A 19,460-nucleotide genomic window follows, 5' to 3' on the forward strand; every position below is an offset into this window, starting at 1 on the left:
GAGAGAGAGAGAGAGAGAGTATAATGCTTTTTCCTCTGTATTTCCCTATTATTATTTATTACTATAGTATTTTTAAATGTTTACCACTTGGCTTTATTGGATTTTTTTTTTTTTTTTTTGAGTTTTTGCTGTTATTTACTATAGTTTGTTTCTGTTTGGTACAACATATTATTTGAGTAATTAAATAAACTGAACAATTACGCCCCATATGTTTTATTGACAGTTTTATTGATCACTAAGACACGATTGACATGGTTTTAGGTTAGTTCGATTTATATATGAAAATTGCAAAAATAGCTTAGATGTAGCTAAGCTACTTTTGCCAAGTAGCTTTTAGCTTAGCTTGCTACATTTCCCAAAGGGTAGCTTTTATTGTCGTTAAGCTACATTTTAGGTAGAGTAGCTAATAGCTTAGCTCACTACATTTTCAAGTAGCTTCCCCAGATTTATAAGATTAATTTGATTCAACTTATTTTTTTTTAAAGTGCACTACTACTACTACTACTACTAATAATAATAATAATAATAATAATAATAATACTTTTAATTAGTAGTCTATCTATGTAAGATTAATCCCTTTTTTAGTAAATAAAATGCTTCTCTATTAATGGAAAGTGCCATATTTATTATTCATCTCTTCTTTAAAGTATTTTCTAGCCCCAGAGCAGCTCTCCGAGTGAATACATCCATGGATAAACTAAGCTTTTGCCCTCCTTTCTTTACAATGTTTTCACACGTTTGCTTCTTCTCTTTCATGAACTTAAAGCTGCTTTGGAAACCCACTTTCCACACTTTCAAACCGTCTTGATGCTGGACAGGCATGCGAGGGGCTTTGAGCATTACGTGCGTGTTTTCCATTCTTCCTCCGTGCATTGGTTATGGATGAATGGCTCCGGCGTGAGATGAGCCTCTCTGTTCTGCGGCTCCACAGGAGGCAACGGCAAATTGAATCAAGGCAAATCTGCTACTGTCAGATCCACATAAGCACAGCAGATTTTCAACCCCGAGGCCCCTAGTTAATAGTATAGCTATTGATTTTCTCCAGTGGAATAAACAGAAAGGGAGGGATCATTGTATGTGTGTATGTGTGTGTGTGTGTTTGTGTGCAGGTATTAAGATGAGGCATAAGGTGTGGTGGAGATTAAAGAAAAAAAATAAAACATCTCTGCAAAGCAGCTATTGACCTTTTTTTGATAAATTGTGGGTTGCTTTCTGTTTTATAGACCATCCATTGAAAAAAAAAAAAAGTTATTTGAAATAGTTCTGTTTGTGCTTTAAATATTCCACATATTGACAAATGAGAGCTATGTTGGCTTTATGTTGTGCTTTATTTTTGTCTGTCATGAAAAACAAAAACATTACACTTGGAATTTTAATGTGCCTTGACAAACATATCTGTAGCCAAAGCTTTTCTGAGTTCACTGGGTTTTGTTCCTTTAGATCATTTATTCCATGACAATATATCTATAATACTGTACACTGTCATTTTGTTTTGTTTTGTTTTTTGTTTTTTTTAGGTGTTATACATTGTCTTCTGAAAGCAAATTGTAATGGCAAGATACTGAATATGAATAGAGTTTCACAACAACAACAACAATACTACTAATAATAATACTACCGCTACTACTACTTTTACTACTACCACCACCACCACTACTACTACTACTACTACTACTACTACTACTACTACTAATAATAATAATAATTATTATTATAATAATAATAATAATTGTTATTATTATTATTATTATTATTATTATTATTGCTTTGCACAGTTTTGCTCCAATCCACAATTTGCTCCCACACAGCTGATTCAACTAATCAAGGTGTTCAGGAATACTAGAGACTATTAAGCAGTTGTGGTTTGGAGGTGGTTGGAGCTAAAATCTGCAGAGCTGTGGACTCCAGGAATTGAGTTTGAGACCATTGTCACAAACAATCAAACAAACAAACAAACAAACAAACAAATAAACAAATAAACAAATAAATGAATAAATGAATGAATGAATGAATGAATGAATGAATGAATGAATGAATGAATGAATGAATGAATGAATGAATGAATGAATGAATGAATGAATGAATGATTGATGTTATCTGCCAGAAATGAAAAAGGTGAATAAAATGTTGCATATTTTCAAGCAATTTGTGCATGATCATATCCCAAAATACTTCAGAATATCGATATGTATAAAACTGTAAAGTTTGGCATACATATTGTAAGTACTGCTGAAGTGTAAATGTACTGTATGGCTTCATGCAGGACAAAAAATCAATTTAAGAAAACAGCATTTAAGTTATATGGTAATTAAAAACAGCAGACACAAATGGAAAATGTATGACAAACGAAATACTTAAATGGGTATTTTTGTTAGAATTTTTACATTTTAAACACTATAAAAAACAAATAAACAAAAAAGCCTGATCACTTGAAGAAACATGACTGTTTTATTTGTCAAAAATTAAAAAAAAAGTGAAACATAGTAAATATTAAATAAAAGTTAAAAATGTTTTACATTTTATTTCATATACGTTAAGGTATTAGTTATATTTCCAAAATCATTACGACTAAATCTGCCGATTTTTTCGAAATTCTCTGCGAAAAAAGCAGATTCTAGTAATCACACTAAAACTTACAAATAAAATTGTACATTTCCAAAAAAATTTATCACTAACTAAAAATGTACAAATTGCCTTTAGATTGCAAAAAAACTAACAAAAAACACAATCTTAGGCTGACAGACGGATAATAATAAAATAATATAATGGTTGTTGCTGCTTGCAGTGTTTCACCTTTTTCATTATTTGAATTTCCAATGCATACACCATGAGGAGAACCAGTGCCATTGTACCCCCTATTTATTAAAGCTTAATTGATTGTTTAACTGATGTTACTCATTTAAAGCATCAAAGGGCATACAGTAGTAAAAAAGGTGGATAGACAACTTTTATTCCTCTCCAAAAAGCACCATACCCTTCCAGACCATCTCAGTTGACTCCGACCTCAAATCCCCCTGCCTTCCATCAGTCTCTTTCACTCTCTGACCTCAATATGTCAGGTCTGGTGTCAAGGTCTCTCTCTCTCTCTCTCTCTCTCTCTCTCTCTCTCTCTCTCTCCTGCTGCAGAGTGGAAAAAAGAGAGGGATGAGCGTGACTGCAGCATTAATTAGTGATTGCTAAGATGATGTGAGAAGAATCAGCACTCCAATTATAGATGTGAGTGTGTGACATCTGTGCGCTGGATTCTCTGTGCTGAAAGAATAATGTGTGGTGTAAGTGGGATGAGGCAGTGTGAGGTAAAGAGAGGACAGAGGGAGAGATAATGCTTAAAGAGAGCTTGATGGGAGTTGCTGTTCTCTGAGTGATGCCTGTGATGGAAGATACTCTCATTTACAGATCAGCTCCTGATGCTTGAAGAGTCTGGCTGCTTCACCCTTTTTTTTCTTCTTTATTTTCCTGAAGTCATTTTGTTTTTTCAGTAAGCAAGCAAACAAGGTTTATTAATGAGTGATTCAAATGAATTTGATTGATTGATTGATTGATTGATTGATTTTATCTATGGTATATCTATCTTAACTGCTTTTCATTTCACATCTACAACGTTTAATGTTGTTGTTATTGTCCAATTTTTAATATAGTTACATTTATTTAAATTGAAATATTAATATCAGTAATTTATGTTTGTAATTGTATTTTCTTTTTGTCTTTATTTTGTTCATTTGTTTGTTCGTTCGATTGTTTGTTCGTTCATTAGATTGTTTGTTTATTTGTTCGTTCTTTCGTTCGTTTGTCCATCTGTTTATTTGTTCATTCATTTGTTTGTTTATCTCAGGGGTGGCAAACCCTGTTCCTGGAGAGCCACCTTCCTGCAGATTTCAGTTGCTACCCATATCAAACACACCTGAACCAATTAATTAGGACCTGAACACCACGTGATAATTACAGGCAGGTGTGTTTGATATGGGTTGAAACAAAAATCTGCAGGAAGGTGGCTCTCCAGGAACAGGATTGGCCACCCCTGGTTCATATGTTCGTTTGTTCATTTGTTTGTGCATTCATTCATTTGTTCATCCTTTCGTTCATCCATCTGTTCATTCATTCATTCATTCATTCATTCATTCATTCATTCATTCATTCATTCATTCATTCATTCATTTATTCATTCATTCATTCATTTATTCATTCATTCATTCATTCATCCATCTATCCATCCATCCATCCATCCATCTATCCATTCATCTACCTATGTATTCATTAATCCTGGTTTTCAAATGTTGAAAACTAGATTTCAACTTATTTTCAACCTGGCTAAGGAAAAATTGTTTATCCATCCATCCAACTGTTTATTAATTTGTTCATTCATTTTTTTCATTTAATTGTTCATTCATTCATTCATTCATTCATTCATTTGTTCATTCATTTGTTTTTCTGTTCCTCTGTCCGTCCATTCATTCGTTCGTTCGGTCGTTCCTTCATTCCTTTATTTGTTCCTTCGTTTATTACTTTGTTCATTTATTCATTTGTTTATTTATTTGGTTTTTTCATTCATTCATTCATTCATTCATTCGTTCATTCATTTATTCATTCACTTATTCCTGCTTTAGTCGTCTGTTTGTTCATTAATTTGTTTGTTTGTTCATCCATCCATCTATTTGTTCGTTTATTCGTATGTTTGTTCATTTGTTTGTTTCTTCATTCTTTCATTCATTGATTTATACATTCGTTCGTTTGTTCATTTGTTCATTAATTCCTTTGATTATTAGTTTGTTTGTCTGTTTGTTTGTTCGTTTGTTCGTTCTTTCATTTATTTATTCATCCCTTCATTAATTTACCTATGTATCCATTCATCCTGGATTTCAGAAGTTGAAAACTAATTTCAACTTATTTTCAACCTAAGGAAAAAAAAAAATTATTCATCCATCCATCTGTCCATTCATTCGTTTGTTTATTCATTTATTTGTTCATTTATTTATTAATTTATTAATTTGTTCATTTGTTTGTTCGTTGGTCTGTCCACTTGTTTGTCCGTTCGTTAGTTTGCTCATTCGTTTGTTTGTTTGTTCATTAGTTCATTTATCTATCTACAGTATGTATCCATTCATCCTGGTTTTCAGAAGACTATATTTCAGCTTATTTTCAACCTGACTGAGGTTTATTCATTCATCCATCCATCCATCCATCCATTTGTTCGACCATCCGTTCATTAACTTGTTCATTTTTTCGTTTATCCATTCATTAACTTGTTTATTTTTTCATTCATTCATTCTTTAATTTACTTATTCATTCATTCATTTGTTACTATTTTTACTAATGCATGTATATTCTAGATCCTCAGGAATGTTTTGACAGTTCTACTTGGAAATTGGCAAAAAAGAAAATTTTTTTTTTTTTTTCTTGTAGTGATAGTGGTTCGATGGACCTTGACAGTCTGTGAAATGTTTTTTGGCAATGTGGACAGGGTGTGAGAGAGTGAGTGTGTTGTTTGGTCACTTCTAAGGCAGGGTCAGAGAGCCGTGAGGGCCGGCAGACTTTGATGCTTAAATCAAATGCATATATTCACAGTAAACTGTGAGGACCCTGCAAAAACAAAGACTCAAAACAATATTTTCATATTCACTCAGCACCTTTGCTGTCTTTTCAACCCAGTCTCATGGGTGAAGTCAGGGTGGTGAAACTGCAAGAAATCGTACAAGTCGACTCATACAAAACAGGTGACCTGAACTCAAACTAAACAAGTATTTTCTGTTTACTCTCCAACCTAGCTCAATTCATTTTTATTTACCAATAGTCTGATTTAAAATATATAAACACTGATGTCAATAAGCATGTAGACTGCCATCATCCATTTATTAATATTTGATCATGTGTAACATGTCAGCGTTATGTCCACCATATTATATCAGATTGCAAAATTATTATTGTATGCCTCAGAAGAAACAAAAAAAGAGGAGGGAACACAAAAAGACACTATCATCCTGTGTTCATGCACATTTTAAAGTATCACATGAGAAACGAGTAAAGGAAATACCTAAATTTGCACAAAAAAAATAGGTTTTTACTCATGTCTGAGGTGGTTTTGAACTTATGGTTGCCTGATTCACTGTTGGTTACCAGGTTACCAATTATACAGTCAGCTGCTCTAACAACATCTTTGATAGGATTCACTTTTCATTGGATAAAAACCCAGTCACTGGCCCGCCTCACCATCATTTTCTGCAGATCTCAATCCTTTTGTGTGTTTGTCAGCTTTACTTGCATATCGTTGCACTTTCAATATGATGGTTTATACTTAAGGCACACAGTGTACTTTTTTTTGGGCAACAAGTAATTTCACTGGATTTACAAATGGAAGCAGAGAGGGGGGGATCAGATTTGCTCAATGAGGCAAGCTATAATGGGAATTTTTTGTACAATGTGAGTGCAGAAAGAAGATGGAATAGTTTTAGAGAGCTTGTTTGTGTGTGTTTGTTTTCATGTCACGGTGGATTTTGAGCTTTACAAATCACATGCACCCTTAACTCACAAATATCAATCAGCAGGCATCAGACTGTTCTAAATGCTTTTGTCATCTTCTACTGATAAAATGCCTTGCACATTCCTGATTGTTTGTGTGTGTACGTGTGTGCATGTACCTTATATTCATCATGTAGTGAGGACAAAAAAAAAGACATCCCCCACAAATATACCAATACCTGTAAACTTTTTTCTATCCCCCAAGAGGGAAGCAGCTCATAAATAACGCAGAATGAGGCATTTAACAATGTAAAAAGTGCAGATTGTTTGCTTCAGGTATTGCATTTATGGGTAGGGTTAAAGTCAGGTGATAGAATATGCAATCTGTACAGTATTGAAATCTTGAAGTCAATGGGAAGTTCCTATAAAGATAGCTGCACAAGTGTGTGTGTGTGTGTGTGTGTGTGTGTGTGTGTGTGTGTGTGTGTGTGTGTGTGTGTGTGTGTGTGTGTGTGTGTGTGTGTGTGTGTGTGTGTGTGTGTGTGTGTGTGTGTGTGTGTGTGTGTGTGTGTGTGTGTGTGTGTGTGTGTGTGTGTGTGTGTGTGTGTGTGTGTGTGTGTGTGTGGTGAGAATCAAATATTTTTAGGATGCTCCTCTTCTCCTTCCTCTGAAGTTGAAGACCTGGTTGCCCCATACAGGGAGATTAATTATAACTCTCAGTGGGTTGATCACCAACTGTGACATCCAGTCCAGTTACATCATGCACTGCTGTATTTGTGTCTTGTGTGTTTTGCATGCAACGAGAGTTTTAAAGTTCAATATACAATCAATTTCAGTGATTTTTAAGTCATGAAAGGCACTTTGCAGCTTGTCATACTGTTTTGCATACCGTTTTTCCTACAGATTTTCTTACATGATCTTACAGGTCTTCCTACACGATCTTAATTCAGCTTTTCTACGATTCAGCCAATTATATTTTAAGGTCAGGAGAGAAGCACATTCTTTACATTGTTTTATAAACGTTGCTCAACAACATGGACCGCTCCAAATGGCGTTAAAATGTCACATACTGTATTTATAAGTTTCAGCCATACCTGAATCCTGAATCCAAATCTGGGATATTTGGGGGTGGGGGGAGGGCAGGTATGGTGCGCGTGCGAAGTGAATAGCAGGGAGCGGGTATGAAGATGGAAGATGATTGTGCATTGGGTTCAGTGCGCATGGGGACAGAATCAAAAAGCTAGACGGACTTTACCAAAAATTTGAGGAGTGTGTTTGTGTGTGTTTGCAAAATCACACATGATCTGAAGCACTGTTTGTTAACTACCGAGAGGACGTCAGTGATGTTTACTTTTGTGTACAGAACCTGCATACATGTAGGCTGTGAATAACAGGTAATAAACATGTAAATAATGTTTACTTTGTTGCACAGAGCGATCGTTTCTAAGGAGCCACGCAGGAAGTATGATTTTCATGTAGTTTTTTTTTTTCTTTCTCCACGTGACAACAGCCATGACATGAGTGCACTCGGCAGTGAAATTGAACCCAACTATTGCATTTTAGTGTTATTATTACGACAAGCATTTGATGAGTTGAGAATAAATGTTTACTGGGTCTGTATAACTACTCTAGCTTATATAATGCAAGAGGGAATCTGGTAATGGCAAATGTTTCATTTTATTAATCAATAAAATGATCTAACAGTCTTGTCAATGACAGACTGCTAGCATATACAGTACAGTCAAAATTATCAGCCCCCCTGTTTATTTTGTTTTCCAATTTCTGTTTAACGGAGAGATTCTTTTCAACACATTTCTAAACATAGTAGTTTTTAAAACTCTTTTCCAATGACTGATTGATTTTATCTTTGCTATGATGACAGTACATACTATTTTACTAGATATTTTACTAGATATACATCTTAAAGTGACATTAAAAGGCATAACTAGGTTAATTAGGTTAGCTAGGCAGGTTAGGGTAATTAGGCAAGTTATTGTATAATGATGGTTTGTTTTGTAGACTATCAAAAAATATATAGTTTAATGGAGCTAATAATTTTGTCCTTATTTTTTTTATTATTACAAACTCCTTTTATTCTAGCTAAAATAAATCAAATAAGACTTTCTCCAAAGAAAAAAAATATTATCTGACACATTGTGAAAATGTCCTTGCTCTGTTAAACATAATTTGTGAAATATTTAAAAAAGAACAAAAAATTCAAAGGGGGCTAATAATTCTGACTTCTACTGCATGTCTAAAACATAATAATTCACCTTCAGAATTATGAATAGTTGTATTCTGATGTCATTACTTTGTTGTGAATTAACAAAGTCTGTTCAAGTTCACCATTCAAGTCTGTACAAAATATAGGATTTTAACCAACAGTAGACACATGGGCCTAATATTGTTGTTGTTATTTTACCATATCTTTGAGAATAACAATAATAATAGCCTACTCATATTAACCTTTATTTTACATCTACAGAATCGTGAGAAACAAAATTGTGATTCTCATTTTATTTTCGAAAAGCCTTTGATTCAAACATGTAACATCATTTTCAGTGTTCTCTGTTTTACAGGAACAGTTTCAGATGATTTTTTTTGTTTTTTGCCGTAACCTTTAAGCGATTCCTTTAGCAACCTGGATGCCATTCACAATTTATGAAGTGACGTCAGATGAATTGCATTAGACTAGATAAATGACAAACCTATTTTAAGACGTCACTGAACCCGCCATGAAGCAAACATTCCATGTATCTTCACAGTAGGCGCAAGTGTGTACCTGCAGCCCGATTCACCAACAGGAGGTGGAGTCTGCTGACTTCTGTTTGATCACTTCTGATTTCTCTTTCCTCTTAATTCTCCAAAGAGACTTTTAATTGCTTCATTAACCTTTCTGAGCTAGACCATTGGAATTATTTAGAGGTAATTTTTCTCAGGCTTTGCTCACAGAGATTTGATGATAGGAATGCTGGGAAAATAAATAACCTGCATCTCCAGGGGAGGAGATGGTTTAAAGGGTATATTGCGCGCTCATTTGCGGCAAATCTTTGTGTGTGACTTCTTTTGGGTTTTCTTCTAACTATATTTCTTGTTTCATCCGGCTGTCTCTTTCTCACTTGGCTCCTGTTTGTGCATGGTTTGATGTCTGCAGTATTAAGTTATTATAAGTATAATTATAGGCTCTCAATGTCACTCTCTTGATTTTGCCATCCCATTTTAATTTGTCTCCATTCACGTGTGTTTTAGTATGTAAGCTGTTTGCGTCAGTGTGTTTCTGCTTTTTCCTTGTGTTAATCAAGGCTCTGCAGTGCTAATTAAAGAAGTTAAAGTGTTATGACGACTACACACCATGAAAGGGCCGTGAAACGCTGAAACATTTTCTGTGAGGCTTTAACAGATGGAAAATAAGTGTTGATTTTAATTGTAATGAGCAAAATGTTAATTTGAGCTTTAGTATATATATATATATATATATATATATATATATATATATATATATATATATATACACACACACACACACGTTAATTTGATATATAAATATACACTATCTGACAAAAGTCATGTCGCCCATCCAAGTTTTAGGAACAACAGATAGTAACTTGGCTTCTAGTTGATCATTTGGTAACAGATATAACTACTTTGAAGGGCAAAGACCTCTAAATCATGCTTTTTTTTTTTTTTTTTTACCAAAATATGATTATGGCTTGATTTTTAATTAATAAGGACAGTAAGTTCTGATTTTGCTTAGACAAAAGTCTTGTCACTTAACAGAAATAATGTACAGTATAGAATATAAAGTCATGGTGCAGTGGAAAAATAATTAATATTGTGTATGACTTACATCAGTTTGGACAACTGCATCCATAGATTCCTGCAATGACTTAAATAACTTTATAAGTCATCTGGAATGACAAATAAAAAGTTATTGCAAGACTCCCAGAGTGCATCAAGATTCTTTGGACTCATCTTCAATGCCTCCTCCTTCATCTTAACCCAGACATGCTTGATAATATTCATGTCTGGTGACTGGGCTGGCCAATCCTGGACCACCTTGATCTTCTTTGCTTTTAGTAATTTTGTTGTAGAGGCTGAAATAAGAGAATGAGCACTATCCTGCTGAAGAAATTGCCCTCTCTTGTGGCTTGTAATGTAATGGGCAGCACAAATATCTTGATACCTCAGGCTGTTGATGTTGCGATCCACTCTGCAGATCTCCCGCATGCCCATATACTAAATGTGATCCCAAACCATGATTTTTTCTTCACTAAACATGACTGATTTCTGTAAGAATCTTGGGTCCAATAGGACTTCTACAGTATTTGTGATGATTGGGATGATTCATCAAAAAAAAAGATAATTCCTCTATAAAATCCCTTCTGCCCCTTTTCCAAATGATCAGCTTGAAGTCAACAGTCACATTTTTACATAAATGCAGCATGAAACAAAACACTGGTAAATAAATAAGCAGATTATTGCTATGAAAGTCTATAATTGCAGACTTAAGCATTAATTCTTACTTTTCAGCAAAAGTGCAACAAGTTACATAACCCTCATCTGTTTCTGTAATGTTTATTTTGTTTACATTTTTTGTGAGAATTTGAGTTAAAAGTGTACTGAAAATAGTATGTTGCATCACTTTGAATAATTAAAGAAACAGATTTTTTCTTTATTAAGAGATTCAATTATTGCCTGTCCTTTACCTGTTACTATCATATTTAAACTTAAAATACAACCTTTTATTTCTCAGAAATATAGCAAATAAAACAATTTGCAGAACTGTTTTGCAGAATCCCACTTTGTTAAATAGTTTAAAGACTTCAATCTGTTTTTTCATTGACCCACAGTCAGCAAAGTCACAGCACAATACTGCAGTCTGTTAAGACTTGCTCTCCTTGGACCCGGTATGTTTTTGTTGCAGCGCTCTTTGCTCCTGTTGTGTCTCCCTATGGCTCTCTGTTCAAAAAAGACATCTGTCACAGAGGACATGGGGACTCTTATCAGCTTATAATGGTTATTGACTGCTTGTTATGATTCTAGCCGCAGCGCCACTCTCTTTAGCCCTGTTTTGTTCTCTGAGCCCTGAACTGCCAGTTGGTACAAAGACAGGCATGCGCTCTTGCTCCCTATGGGCTTCCTTTAGAAATACAACTCTCTGTATCTTCTGCACTTAAATCATCCCAGCACCATGATAAAGAACAGCAGCAGAGCAAAGCTGATGCAATCCAATACAATGCAAAATTGGTGCATCAATTTAAGTAATTAAAATTAAAAAAAAAGAACTCAAGGCAAGATTTACTTTTTGTTTTAAACAAAAGAAGCCCCGACTTGCCATATTTTGGTAGTGGCTACTTTTTTTTTTTTTTCGATTTTTATCTGTATAATTTGTAGTTAAAGTAAACAGTGAAAACTCTCTCTTTAAACAACTGTTGATGTAGCAGTCAATAGTATAACACAATACTTTGTGCATGAAACACAGCAAGGGTAACAAAAAAATAACTAATCATTTTAAGTAGAGAACAAACTCACTCTGACATCTCAAATGTGACAAAATCAATAACAGCTGTGTAAACAACACAGGCAAACACTCAATGTGAGTTTTCTTTTCTTTTTTTTCTGTCCCGTGCTGGAAAGATGGTGAATAAAATTCATAAAAAATACCATTTATTGCTGTGGATATATTTAATTTTTAATTTAATATATATTTATATTAAATATAATATAATATATATTTTAATTTTATATTTAATTTAATTTAAGTCTTTTTATTGGTCTTTTGTATGATAAAAATAATAAATAAAATATATATTTAATTATAATTGAGAGTGGTAAGCAGTAATAAAGAATCCATTGTTTATCACATACCCTAACACTTTGTTCATCAACTCAAATCAACAAAACAATAAATAAATACATAAATACCAAATTAAGTACATTAGATAAATAAGTACATGACATCAGAAAATATCTGGATACATATGGGGAAAATAATATTAATACAATAAAATAATAATAATAATAATAATAATAATAATAATAATAATAATAATAATAATAACTAATAAAATGACAAATGTTACAGGATGCCAGCAGGAGTAATAAGCAGACCTTTGATATTGTCCAGAAAGGCAACCCTATTGTTATAAAAGAAATCTAGTGAGCCGGAGAGTAAGAATAAAAATGTCCTGGTTTGGATATATAATAAAATACATCATCATCATTTCTTGTTGTTATAGATGCTTAAAAGAAAAAAAAAATTAATAATAGCAAATGCAAGATTAACTTATCTGTCATGTGAGTGCGTTGACAATGGAGTTGAGGATCCAAATGCAGGTTTATTATAATAATGGTCAGGCAGGCAACGGTCAACAGGGTCAAACAGGTACAAGGAAGCAAAGAAGAGTGGCCAAATAACAGGTGAATGGTCAGTACAGGTGGCAAGCAACGTAAACATACAGAACAAGGCAAGGTGAAGAAAACGCAGCATAATGTCACAAAGGAGTTAAAGACTCAGCAACTTGTGTTGTGTGTGTGTGTGTGTGTGTGTGTGTGTGTGTGTGTGTGTGCTGCTTTTAAAAACCATGTGATAGTTCTAAACAGCTTCAGCTGTGTGTGTTTGCCATCAGCGTCAAACTGGACCAGGTGTGAGTGTGTGGTGCATAAGAAGATTTGTAGTCCATATGGTAACAGATTTGTAGTCCTGTGTGAAATTGAATGATTCCCATCGATCTACATGCCTGGATCCCTGGTGATTGTGACATTATCTTTATTTGTTGCTTTGTTTCGGAAATTCTTTAAAACTGGCAAACATTTTACCTGACCAAACTTTTTCAGTGTAGAACAAAGAGATATTAAAGAGTTGTAAAAAAAAGAAAAAGAAACAAAGAGAGAGAGAGGGAGAGAGAGAGAGAGAGAGAGAGAGAGAGAGATACTTACAGATTGAGACTAATTAATGGTCTAATTACTAAAGATCAAATCAGTGACCTAGATAATGGTTTGTGACAGCAAAGAAAGTTTGTATGCAATTACCTGCTTAATCATTTTTTGAGGACATACATGTATTTAATAATGAGCTCAGTCCACTAAAATTCAGTATGCTCATCTGTACATAACATAACACAACACAACACAAAATAACACACCAACTCTTGCATAATATCATTTAAAACCTTTCATGCACAGTATCCTGCATTGTTCAGTCTCATGTAAAAGTACTTGTGTAGCCTCTCTTATGTGTATATTTAAGCATCGTATAGTATATGTTAGTTATGCATTGTTTTTTTTTTTTAATAGCTCTTACAGCATGTTCAGTATTGTGTTTGTATTTATGATGTATTTATGTAACATTGTTGTCATGTGAGACACAACATTAAGTTCCTCTGTATGTCTGTACATGTAATGTAACGTAACGTAAAATAACATGGCATAACGCTACACAACACAGCACAGCATATATAACATAACAACAACATAACATATAATATAACATATAACATACAGTAACAAAATGGCATAAAATTCATCTTAAAGAGTAAAATATTTTGGTATATAAAAATATTGTTTCACTGAATTAAGTTTAGTGGGTGTCTAATGGGCAAGCATGCGATTGTAAAAACCAAAGATGTGTTATATTTGGTTTGATCTTTAAATGGATGATTGAGTGAACGAGGGAGGGAGCAAATTAAAAAATGAAAGAATGAAAATTATAAATACTGTATTATAGTATTTGTGTTGTGGTAGTGATAGTATGGGTGCTGAAGTTTTAGTTTAACTACTCATATTGATTTATTTATTTTTATTTTGTATTTATGTAAATCCTGTTCTGTATACTAAATACTAAGTTTGATCTAAAACAGGGATCACCAAACTTGTTTCTGGAAGTCCAATGCCCTGCAGATTTTAGCTCCAACCATAATCAAACACACCTGAACAAGCTAATCAGGGTCTTACTAGGTATACTTGAAACACCCAGGCAGGTGTGTTGAGGCACATTGGAGCTAAACCCTGCAGTGCACCGAACCTCTAGGAATGAGATTGGTGACCCCTGATCTAAATTATAAAGTGTGTTTTTAATATTTTGATTGAAATTTAGATATTGTACATCCACCATGCTGTCAATTTAACATGATCAATGGCATTGGGTGGTCAATGGTATTGGGCTTCACTGCCATTCACAAATCCTCTCCTGTGGCCTCGTGGAATAGTATGTCTATTGGATAGAATAGAAAAGTGTCTATTAAATGCACACTTTTAAATCTCATTGAAAGCAGGGAGGCATCCAATAACTTCTTAGCTTATTTTTCACGAGAAGTATGAATTCAGATAAATTAGATGGGCTGCAATGTTTCAAATGCAGGGTTATTCATTGTATGCATCATATAGAGTATTTATAATAGCTAACAAGGTGTTAACCTAACCTAACAAGCTAACCTAGCTCACTTTCTCAACTCAACTTTTTAAACAGTTTTTTGAAGTCAATCAAAAGTCCTTATTTACTGTTGCTTTTTCCTTGTATATACTGTAAGTCTTCTTGCATCATGGCTCCAGTATTTGGGAATGAGACCAGACACCGAGTGCAGTGGTTTGACAGCACCCTCTTTCATAGAGTTCAGAGGTTTTGTGAAAAAGTTATCAAGGTTGACCCTTCAGCGAGACAAGTCAAGTTGATTACTGAGTGATGGCAGACCTTGTCAAATCCTCCTTCAAATCAACTGCAAATACTGCAAAATACTGCACAACAAGCGGCTTGTTTCCAGAAGAACTTCAGGCTCACTGAACATGCTTTTTAAGGCGTGTTGGCAGGAAGTGATGGTGCACAGCTGTCCTTCATAATTCCCCGCCAGCCATGTCCTGTTTCAGGTCTCTGCTTCCTGTGTGCCTTTATTGTTTTATTCTTCTGTGACTGGCCTGTGCCAGCGTGACGCACAGAAACAGAGGCTTCCTTGTCACAGTGAGCAGACAGTGCAAATAAAGTGAACTGATGCAGATGCACCCCTTTTCTTTACTTGAACCGTTCATGTTTCAATTTGGTCACCTTAAAATTAAAATTCATTCATTAGTTACTGGCGAGCCATCGCAAAACCAAATTTTTTTTTTTCATTTAAAGTCTATTTACTAATCACTGTTAAAGGGATTGTTCACCCAAAAATAATGAATAAATAAATAAATAAAAAATGTACTCATTATACATTTGTTCCAAATCAAACAGATAGGAGTACTCAATTCAAGATGTTTGCTGCTGATTGATTGATTGATTCAACACAGGATCATTATAAAATTGTACATTCGTATACATTTTATGCTACCAACTCACCGCTTATCTCTATGTGGACTGCTTTTTCGCTGTTACCAGTTTGCCCTTATCAGTGCTTTTGAAAAAACTATTGGTTGGGATTAGGGAAGGAGGTGGGTGGGATGATCAGTCAGTCAGTCAGTCAGTCAGTCAGTCAGTCAGTCATTCGACAGCGGCCGCTGGTGTATTTACGTGAGAATAGCAAGCATAAATTGCACTTGCTAGAGAAATTTAAGATATAAAAAAGCATACACAGCAGCCTCTGATGAATTTGCGAAAACAAAAATTGAAAAAAAGAAGAAAAAAAATGTAGCTCCTGGGACCTATTTCGCAATTTGCATATATATATATATATATATATTGATTGACATCATGGTCAATCCGAATCATTCATGATTTATTAAAGTGATATATTAGCTTTTTTTGTGGCTAGATAAAATACTACCATATAGGTTTTTTGGTTATATTATTTATATTAAGTACACTAAAAATGGGATTTTTTTATAATACAGCCTATAAATGTGTATGAGTTACACGACCACCCATTAAGCTGCGCACCACAATTTCACTTCACAAGCAGGAGAGCAAGGTTGTTCACTACATATCTGCCAAATCTGAAGTAAAGTTTTTGCTTTCAAAAAGTAATGCTTACGTTAACAGGAAGTTGCTAGGCAACAGAGGCATACATATTTGAAGTCAGGAGGAAAAGTAGCAGGCACTGAAATTTATGGCAGAAATAATGAGAACTCTTTTGTGTTTTGAATTTTTCATAAAATAAAAATGTCAGAAAGCAATTTTCACACATTTAAGTAATAGGGTATTGTAGATGTGGGTTTTATTTGAACAAAGTTATTAAATTACACAATTTAAAAATGGTCAGAATGTCCCTTTCGTTAGTACTAGTGTTAATTCTTGAATCCTTAATCTACTGCTTTTAATGGTAATGCTGCTTGGTCAATGGTGCCCTTCCTGATGTACACATAAACAATTTATATTAATCATTATGAATTATATAAAGTATTTTTATGTAATATGATAGAAAATCAGCCATATTTTTTGTACATGACCCATATGCATGGTTGCAAATATTAAATGTAGCTAGGAGGAGAAATTGCCCACCTAAGGCAGGTCTATGTAGATCTGTAACCCGTCACTGTGAAATTAATAAGGATGTAGAAGATGTAGTATCAAATCCAAGCCAAAATATGTTATAATTGACATTATTAGCATTGTTTTGTTGCACAAGTCCATCCCAATATGGCCACATGTCTGGTAATTGGATTTTACCAGATTTAACACTCTTTGTGTTCATGTGGAAACAGGCACATATCCTGCATTGACAGTGGAACTTTTCACTCATGATCTTTGACTCTAGTTGAGATCATTGCATTTCATTGAAATCTTTATATATATATATATATATATATATATATATATATATATATATATATATATATATATATATATATATATATATATATATATATATATATATATATAAATATAGTATTTGGTTTGGACTTAAATGGTCAAGGTCGCTGATATATTGTCATCTCCCTGTATTAATCTATGTGATCCTGTGTATTTTTGCATAATGACTTTATTCAAAATATAGTATTGAATTCACTTTATTCATGAATTTAATATTTAACATACACCGTAAAACCCAATAGTCAACTTTATAAAATGAAATGAGTGTAGTTAACTCAAAATTTACTGATTTACTTTAACTAGAAAATGGTGTTTTTAAAACTCAGTGTTGAAGGTAATGAGTTAATTAAATGCTTCATTACTTCAACTTAAATGGAGTAAGGTTACAGTAATCATATAGATTTGTTGTTTTTTACTCAAATGGTTTGGTGCAATCAATTTCCTCAAATGATTTGAGTTGCCTTTACTTATTTTGTTTTACAGTACTCAGGTGGTTTGAGTTCTTTTAATTCATTGGATTTTACTGTGCTTAAATTACTTCGTTTACTCGAATAGATTGAGTTCACATTACTTGGGATTAGTTTTTGAACTTAAATGATTTGTTGATATCAGTTTTCTCAAATGGTTTGTGTTACCTTAACGTTTTATGTGTTAGAGTGTAGTAAAGCATTAACCTTTATTTATAACTATATACTACTACTACAACAACAACAACAACAACAACAACAACAACAATAATAATAATAATAATAACAATTCTTTAAAACGTAAAAACCACCAAAAAGAGATGGTTGGGATGCGTCTCTATGGTTTACAGAAACAAATGTGTTTGATTGTAATGCCAAATTAAAAAAATATGAGGAAACATGCACAGATTTAAATGGGATGCCTTAAAAATACATGTTTTATTTGCTTTCAAATTTCATTTAAATTGCAGACAGTTTAGTTTGACTGTGCAGGGTAATAGTTATTGCATTTTTACCCCTTATCTTGACATTTTAAAGCAGTTTTGTTCATTTTGATTGTATCTTTCCTACATCTGGATTTTGAGTGACTACAAAGACATATACAGTATATGACTATTGGTGTAAACCATTCTTTGAGCAATCCCTTTGAGCATCCATAATGCAGATGTAATTTTGGCTTTTGTTCACATTTATTATTGATCAGTAAACCTAGTCAGTAACATGCTTGACATAAGAACAACCATCATCGGTTCTTTTTGAATATGCTGATGTGATGGACAAGAATTATTTTCACTAGTTTTCACACTTCAATCAAGCATGCTTGATATTTTTTAATGATATTTGAATGCTGAAAAAATAGTTTGTTGTTCTTGCTAAGTTGACTTTTACTGGAGGGGGTTTCAGATCTGATTAAAAATATCTTCATTTGTGTTCTGAAAATATCTTGATGCAAATATCTTGATGATTTGAAACAATATGACTTTGAGGAAATCATGATGAACTTTAAGGTTTAATTTTATTTTTTTATTTTTTCAAATACTAGTCGGTTTTGATTGCAATAATGCTTAATTTGCTCTTAGTATTAGTAGTACTTCAATATATGCTTAAAATCTTCGGTTTTGTTCAAATGTTTTGATCACATTTTCTGATAGATGCATAATTCTGTGTAATGAAGCCACTGCATTAGTGGTTTCATCATGAGGGAGAAACTTAGAAAGCATGAGAGATGTCAGCCTTTACCCAATCTCTTCACACAGAAATGAGAGTAGAAAGAAAATCTAATTGAAAGAAAAAGAAAAAAAAAATGATTTCATCTTGCTGTTATCAGAAATGAAGCAGAGATTGTTTGAAGCTGTTAAATGGCTTTTCACATTTAGTCAAAGAGAACGTTTGGCAAAGGTATTTGACACTTGGCTCTTGTTTAATACTTGTGACATAATTTGTTACCTCATTTTGCCTTGGTACTCAACTCACTTATAGAAATGAACATTATACAGGGTCTATACAACACCTATATTGTGAGTGGGAATCTGGCAGTGCCATTTCTTTGTTGTATTATGCTCTGACTGTAGAATAAGTGTTCATGTTAGAAATGTCACTCTAATGACTTTCATTCTGGGCCACACAAAAATCACTTATTCTCAGCCCAATTTGGAAATTGCAGCAGTAATCTTTGGATATTATGCTAAGCATTTTGAATATTATATTATATTATATTATATTATATTATATTATATTATATTATATTATATTATATTATATTATATTATATTATATTGTTATGTTATGTTATATTATATTATATTATATTATAT

The 19,460-nt window shown here is 33.3% G+C and overlaps 1 protein-coding gene across 5 annotated transcripts in view; it reads left to right on the forward strand.

The window, feature by feature from the left end:
- nrg3a (neuregulin 3a) overlaps window positions 1-19,460 on the forward strand; it is a 600,385-nt gene that overhangs the window by 334,141 nt on the left and 246,784 nt on the right. The gene's annotated exons all lie outside the window — the stretch shown is intronic.

This window comes from Danio rerio, chromosome 13 (assembly GCF_052040795.2).
Source record: "Danio rerio strain M-AB ecotype USA chromosome 13, GRCz13ab, whole genome shotgun sequence".
Lineage (NCBI taxonomy): Eukaryota > Metazoa > Chordata > Actinopteri > Cypriniformes > Danionidae > Danio > Danio rerio.